General features: G+C 45.4%; 1 protein-coding gene across 4 annotated transcripts in view; it reads right to left on the reverse strand.

Annotated features, from left to right (window-relative positions):
* Window positions 1-4,887, reverse strand: part of BTBD7 (BTB domain containing 7) — a 50,943-nt gene extending 46,056 nt beyond the window's left edge. For 3 of the 4 annotated variants that reach the window (XM_042866522.1, XM_042866496.1, XM_042866504.1), the window contains exon 1: window positions 4,794-4,887. The gene's annotated coding sequence lies outside the window, so the exon portion shown is untranslated. Of the gene's footprint in view, window positions 1-3,252; window positions 3,351-4,793 lie in introns of all 4 variants that reach the window. The other variant, XM_042866513.1, reaches the window with a different exon arrangement.
* Between the last annotated feature and the right edge of the window lie 2,066 nt (window positions 4,888-6,953).

The raw sequence follows: 6,953 nt of genomic DNA on the forward strand, positions 1-6,953 counted from the left end.
CTTGTATTCCAAACTTTAATTCAAATCTCAGCTCTAGATTGTAAGAAAGGAGTCCTCTCACAAAACACATAACTAAAAGATCAAGTAATAGCCATTAAGTTGTTTCAAGTAAACCTTTTCCGTTTTGTCACATTTCCCATCAGCAGAAGCATGAAGTGGTTTACAGTGCAACAATTTTAACTAACTTTGGACAAGGCTTTCAAGTTAGAGTAGGATCTCACATGCTCTTAAGTAGCTTGATCAATGCCTAAAGCACTTCCCAGATAAGAAAACAGTTAAGACTTGAAATGATGAAGAGCATCAGGAAAGGGAGATTCATCTTAAAAGCCCCAAGTCAGTATCCTAAAATAATCCCATATCAAAGAGGGCAGTTAAAGTCTAGCACTAACAGCAGCACTAGAAAGAGATTCTTGAGAGATTAAAAAAAAAAAAGTCTAGTGTTTATAACATCATACAGTGTTGTCAGTCCAGTACAGCTAAGAAAAGCAAAGAAGCACAGATAAAATATCCCATCCTTCATATACAGGAACAACTGAACAGTTTAGTACAAACACTATACAGAACACAAAGTGAGAACCCAGACAATATTTGTACACAGAGATCAAACAGGACTTACCAACCAAACGGACACATGGATAACAAGTAGTGTTTGAATGTCGAATTTGAAAAACAAAACAAGATCTCCTGAAAATACTTCTGAAACTTAAGAAACCAATCTGGAAAAACATTACCCTTGACTGTCACCTATCCAATTTTCCCCTCTACACTCATCATAATAAGGGCTGTTTCTACCTAATCAGGTTTGACTGCTGTTAAAATATTTTGGATGCTAGACCATTCTGGTAAAACATGGTAATTCCTATTTTCCATTTAGAGAAACAATTTAAATCTACAGACATCAGGAAAACTTCAGCAGGCTGAGATCTGAAAGCTCACAAGTTCCACAAGCTGTTGAAGTACGCAGTTAGCACTGCGTGGCATAATGTTCTACAGCAGTTGCACACATGAAGTAAGCAAACTGGATTTGAATCCGAGTATCTAGTTACACACGTACTTCAACCCAACATGCTTCAGGCACAGTCCCGCTACCACATGGCCTACCTGGCCTTGCCTCTGTACCATGGAAGCAAGCAAGCTTTCCACAGAAATATGATGCCCCAGATCTAGGGCCTTATCTAAAGTTGTTCTGTGTTCTAGTCGTTTATTTTTCAGATATCAATTTCAGAACGAAGCCATGTAAACAGCTTCACCAATGCAGCTGAAGAGACTGCCAGAAGCAGGAAAAAGCAGCTGTGGACAAATGTTTGAGCTAAACATCTACCTAGAACCTCACACACATCCCAATAAAACAAGAGAGTGCTCTGCTCTAGTCCCCAGGACAAGAAATTGAGAACATACAGATCACCTTGGTTGCAGGTAACATCTCTGACATGAGCACCTCATGCCAGAACACTGGAAATGAATACAAAACAGTAACAACAACAAACAAAAAGACAGGAAATAACATATAGAAAATGATGTGCAGAAGCTGTGCAGAACTTCAGACTGTAAGCTATAAAATATCTTGTTGGGATGCTCAGAACTTTTCATTATGGAGGCACGTTGCTCATTCTTTAAGTAGAGTACAATATGCTGCCTTTGCAGGCAGCTGTTTGAATATAATTCAGCGGAGCTGTCATTTCTGAAGACATTCAGGCTTCAGGCATTCAACTCCTTCCCATCCATTTTTCTTCTTGCCCATTTCTACTCTCACCAAGACAGGGCTGACATTGTCTACATAAAACACTTCATATCTCCTAGCACCCATTCATTATGCAGAAGACATCATTACAACTGGCATCCTGCTCGGGAGACGTGCAGGACAGACTAAATAGGCACAAAAACTAAGACAGTGAACTTTGCATCTGCAGTCCCTTCATACTGTAGTTTAGGCACATTGGTAAGCAACAAAGGACATAATCCTCTAAAAATCTATAGTTGCTTCTATTCAAAGATACATTGATAAGCCTCATTCTTGAAAGAGCTTGGGTAATGAAACCGAGATGTAGTAATTTTATGACTCACTGGAAACTTAGATGTGAACAAGGATTCCCAGCCTGCACTAGAAGTCTGTACAACAGGTTTTCTAGTCTTGTTGTTTGAGAAAGTGGTGCAAGTCAGAGATCTAGTAATAGATACAAAAATTAATGTAAATGTGTTCAGAAATGCAAAAACAGCAATTAAGACGGAACCTAGAAGTTTTCTATCAGGATTTGCCACAAGAGCACTCATATTTTTTTCAGTAGTAAGAACACTTATTTCTTCTTCAGAAGATGGACTGCACGTAGTTCACATTATCCCATGTGGGACGTCCATGCCTTTTTGATTCTGCAAGGCAGCTACAGTTACCTCTGTCATCACTGTGGGGCTATCAGAACACATCTGCTTTTTCTTATACATGGTCCAATACACCAGGACCACACGCTAGTACAGCACCAGGGTTAGCTAGCATCACTCATCCTGCTACAGCCATGCACAGGACCACATAGAAGCTACCACAGCACCAGCGCAACCTGCAAAGGAGGACAGAGGAAGCCACCATCCAAGCCACCAGGTTAGTCACCATCAGTAACTATCAGACAGGTGTAAATCTGATACCAGGTATGCAGCAACTTGAAAAGCCTCTTTCAAAGCCAAGCTCCCTGTTTTGTTAGTCTATTCATCAAGCTCTGACAGCTCCACTGAATTATATTCAAACAGCTGCCTGCAAAGGCAGCATATTGTACTCTACTTAAAGAATGAGCAACGTGCCTCCATAATGAAAAGTTCTGAGCATCCCAACAAGCTTAAAAAACAGGAGAAAAAAAAAAAAAAAGAAATTAAAAAAAAATGCAATGACAAGTTCACACAAGTCTTCCAGGAGCACTTATAAAAATAATTCTTTCATGTATGACTCTTTGCAAATAAGTCAATGCCAACTATAAGCATTACAACACTACTGTATCCATGACTCAGCAGGGAATCTAGAAGCCCGAAGAAAGCTCCCCTCACATTATTAGGACAAAAGGATTTTAAGAAACCAGCAGTTACAATAATGCCACAAAAAGCTAACCAAGGTGACTCATGTACGTGCTCCTTGTATGCTTAAACACACAAAATTAGATCAGAGAATCAAGCCCATTCATATACTGGCTAAGGTTGAAAGCAAGAAAAACAATGGTTAGGCACAGCTGAGCCAAAACACAGAGTATTCAATACTTTCTTCCCCCTTACCTGCAAAGAACAGACACTGGTTGTACATTCTAGGAGAAACATTCACCTCCATTTCTGAGATGACCTGAATGCAGTTCAGCTGTGGAAGTCTAACTAACCTGAACAAAAACAGACAGCAATTGGCAGCTTAATACCGTAGCATAAGAATCAAGCCGTGTTCACCAAGACACAGATTCACACGTAAGAATGATGTGAAGTTTATACAAAGTTACTTTGTGCAACAAAGTAGCAAGTTCTTACAAAGATCGCTTACATTGCCATTGATCAACTAAGTTAAGTTATTCTGTGAAGGGGGAGAACATCACGAGCCATACCTTTACAGTACATTATCTTCATTTTAAACTATACAGTCAACAGAGCCTGCATACTACTAAATAAGAGACACTTGTTCCACACCCAAGAGGAGAGCAGGAAGAAGGAAACATGCTTTCTTAAATCAAAAGGCTCCAGTAGAGAGGGATCAGAACAGGAATCCCCTTCCTCCCAAAAAGCAGCATACTAACACAGAGAAATGGAGAATGTGGTGTAAGGTTCCCTCTGAAGCAATAAAGACGACTCAGAAGAATAGCTCTCCTCAACATCTTTCAGACAGTGCCGGTGAAGCTTTAAGTCATTGAGTTACTCAGTGCCTCAAAGTTACGAGCACTGAAATTTTTACACTCAAGATTCTACTTTTATTTCCCCCTATTCTAAAAGGGAGCAGAGCATGCAATATGTGGTAAAACCTGAACTGACCACATCTCAACGGTGCATCTGCCAAATGCTTCAGATGCGTGCATTACATTACACTGGCTTGGAGCAAATCCTCAAGCAACGCTGCATTCTCAGGGCAAAATTCTCACACAAAGTAAATGCATAAATCATGGCCTCAATGAGCACTTTGTGACCTTTCCGCTGTATTTCACGTTAGCTCTTCACTTGCGTGTCCTCTTTCACCCGATGCCTCAAAAGACACGTTAGGGACGAACAAGTGGAGGCACGAAACCACACAGGTCCCTATCCCACTCGCAGGAGGAATATTCCAGAGGCACAGCGCGCTGAGTCCCGCAAGTTTCCTCAGGAACAACACAGGGACGGGAGCAGTACGCGAAGGGCTGAGCCGAGCGAGGCAGCGGAGAAACCCCGGCGCGGGTCCGGGAGCCGCTGTGGCACGGCTGCCGCCGGACCGAGTTCCGCACTCCAACCCCGCGGGGCCCGAACCCATACGGCGGCGGCAGCGCCGCTCAGGAGCGGCCTTAGGGCCGGAACCCCGCGCTCCGGCCCCGTGCTACCCGTGGGCCGAGCCCGCCCAGCTCGCTAGCTCGCACAGCTACAAGAAGAGCCGCTTCCCCCACGGCGAAGACCCCGCGGGCCCGCACAGCGCGACGAGGCAGCCTCGGGGAAAGCCCGACAGCGGCCGGAGCGCGGCGCTACGTCCCGGCCCCGGGAGCCCCACTGGGGGGTGGTCGGCGATCTCACCTCCTGTGCTCCCCCACCGTGACACCGAGCTCGGCCCTCCTCCCTGCCCGCCTACCCCCGCGCGGCTCCCCGCGGCGCCTCACCTCCGGCAGCCGTCCGCAGCCGCCATCCTCCCAGCTCAGCGCCACCCGCTCCCTCCCGGCCTCGCTCCGGCCGCCGCCATTTTGATTCAGAGCCCCTGCCTCGGCCGGGCAGGGGTAGCGGGCACGGCGCACGCGCGGCAGCGCTGCGGAGCCAGGGCCACGTGGTCCGCGGTAGGGGTGGGGTTGGGGGAGCAGCGCTTGGGTAGGACGGTCGTGGTGGCGGGGTGGGTGAGGAGCCGGTAGCCTGCGCTTGCCCTGTTGTGGCTGTGGTGCAGGGGGAAAGGGGAGGGCGGCGATGCCTCGTGCTACTCTCTGCTGACGGGGATGCTACGTGTGGGGCGTGAAGGCCCGCGCAAGACCACCAGAAGGCGTTATTTGGAGAGCGCTTGAGGGTTCCGTTCAGCTCCTGCTTCTGGTCGTGGCTTGGCACGCGGCAGAATGGAGCGTGGTGGGCCTTGGTGCTGTGACGGGGAGCAGCGGTCCGGCCTGGGAGACGCGTTTCGTTCCTGCTAGCAGCCCTTTCCCCGCGTCTGCAGACGTAGCTTGGGTTGGTTGGCGGGTTTTGTGTGTTGGTCGTACCCAGGTACACTGGTGGAGGTGGTTTATCAGCACACGTTCTTTGTCCTCGAGACTTCCTTAAGCTGCTTGTATAAGTGTGAGCTTTGCTCTTCGTGCTTCCAAACTGCTGTGAGCTCATTACAGGCAGACCACAGATTCCAGCTTTATTGTTCGTGCTTAAGCGCATTGTAATCCAGAAATAAACGTGTGCTGCTTTTCCTCTTCTTTCCTCCTCCCAGCGTTGTGAATTAGCATTTCACACACCTGAGTAACAGTAAGTGTTAGTAGTGAAAGGGTTTGTGGCTTTTCTCCACCACACTTGCTACTTTTTCTTGGGAGGAAGGTGCACGTGAACTGTTGTGTTCAAAATACATCAGCTGCTCTTCCTGTAAGATCACTGTTTTCTGAATCAGAGAAAGTGACTAATAATACATGCCACAGATTTATTAGAGTAAGAAACCACTTAAGTAAATCAAATCACTTTTGCTCTCTAGAACAACTCAGTACCATACTTCTGTATATAGGAGGGTCTGAGATAACAGTTTCATGTATGGGTCAAAAATCTGATTAATTCTCATGGCTGATAATATTCAGCAAGCTGGAAGCCACACCTGTAATCGTTCTTGGTTGATAAGGGCAAGCTCTGGATGATTGCATGCCCTCCTGCCTTTACTGGTGTTCCATTTCTGAAGTGGAACCTTCCTCCCACTTGGCATCTCTCTGTCCTCCAACCACTCTGTAATTAGCTTTCCTAAATGCAGCAGACTTCCCTAACTACTACTTTGCATAACATTCCAGGCTGCCAAATGGCTTACCAAGAAGCTAAATAAAAAAAAAAACAAAACCCACAACTTCTGATACACTTGGCCATGCTGAAGACTGTTCTCTGACTGGATTCCATTCAAAAAGTGGAGGAGAATCAGTTAGTTGGGCCAGTGGATGTTATCTTGCTTTCCTTGGTTGTTTAACCATCTTAGTTAATTATGTATTGTCTGATACACTAGTATCTGAGAAACACAGCTTTTGACTTCACTATCCTGACAGCACCAGAGGGAGTTGGAATTTTTTAGAGTACCAATTTGATAGATAAAATTCACACTGTTATGCTTGTATATGTTTAGAGGAGAGTATATCCTGCATGCCATGTCTGTGGTTGCCATTGTTCCATTGTTGTCTGAAGAGCAAATAAAACTCACTGGCAGGCAGGGCTCAGTTTCTTCCAGCTATTTCCTGCTAGAGCCTTCTCTTCAATTCTTTTTCTTAAGCCTGCCCTAACCCACTTTCCCATTTCCTGCTGTTTGGTACCACAGTACTGAATACCACTTAGCACTCAGTGCTTAACTTAGTTCTCTTCCGCAGTGGTTGGATTCCTGTAGAATTGTGGCACATGATCATATGCTTTTCTGTGCATATATTTGGTTTTAGTATTTGCTGATCAATTTCTCATTTGAGTCCTTGTAAATGCTACAGTTACAGAAAAGGCTTCATTTGTTTTAATCACCAAAGTGAAGCAACTGAGAGATACAGATCGATAGGAAACTGAACTGCAATAGTTTTAGGGCACGTGGAATTGCTACTTATATCTGTGAGACAATGTTTCTC

Source organism: Lagopus leucura, unplaced genomic scaffold (genome assembly GCF_019238085.1).
Source record: "Lagopus leucura isolate 7727_CA_CO unplaced genomic scaffold, USGS_WTPT01 Super-Scaffold_1, whole genome shotgun sequence".
NCBI classification, from domain to species: Eukaryota; Metazoa; Chordata; class Aves; order Galliformes; family Phasianidae; genus Lagopus; species Lagopus leucura.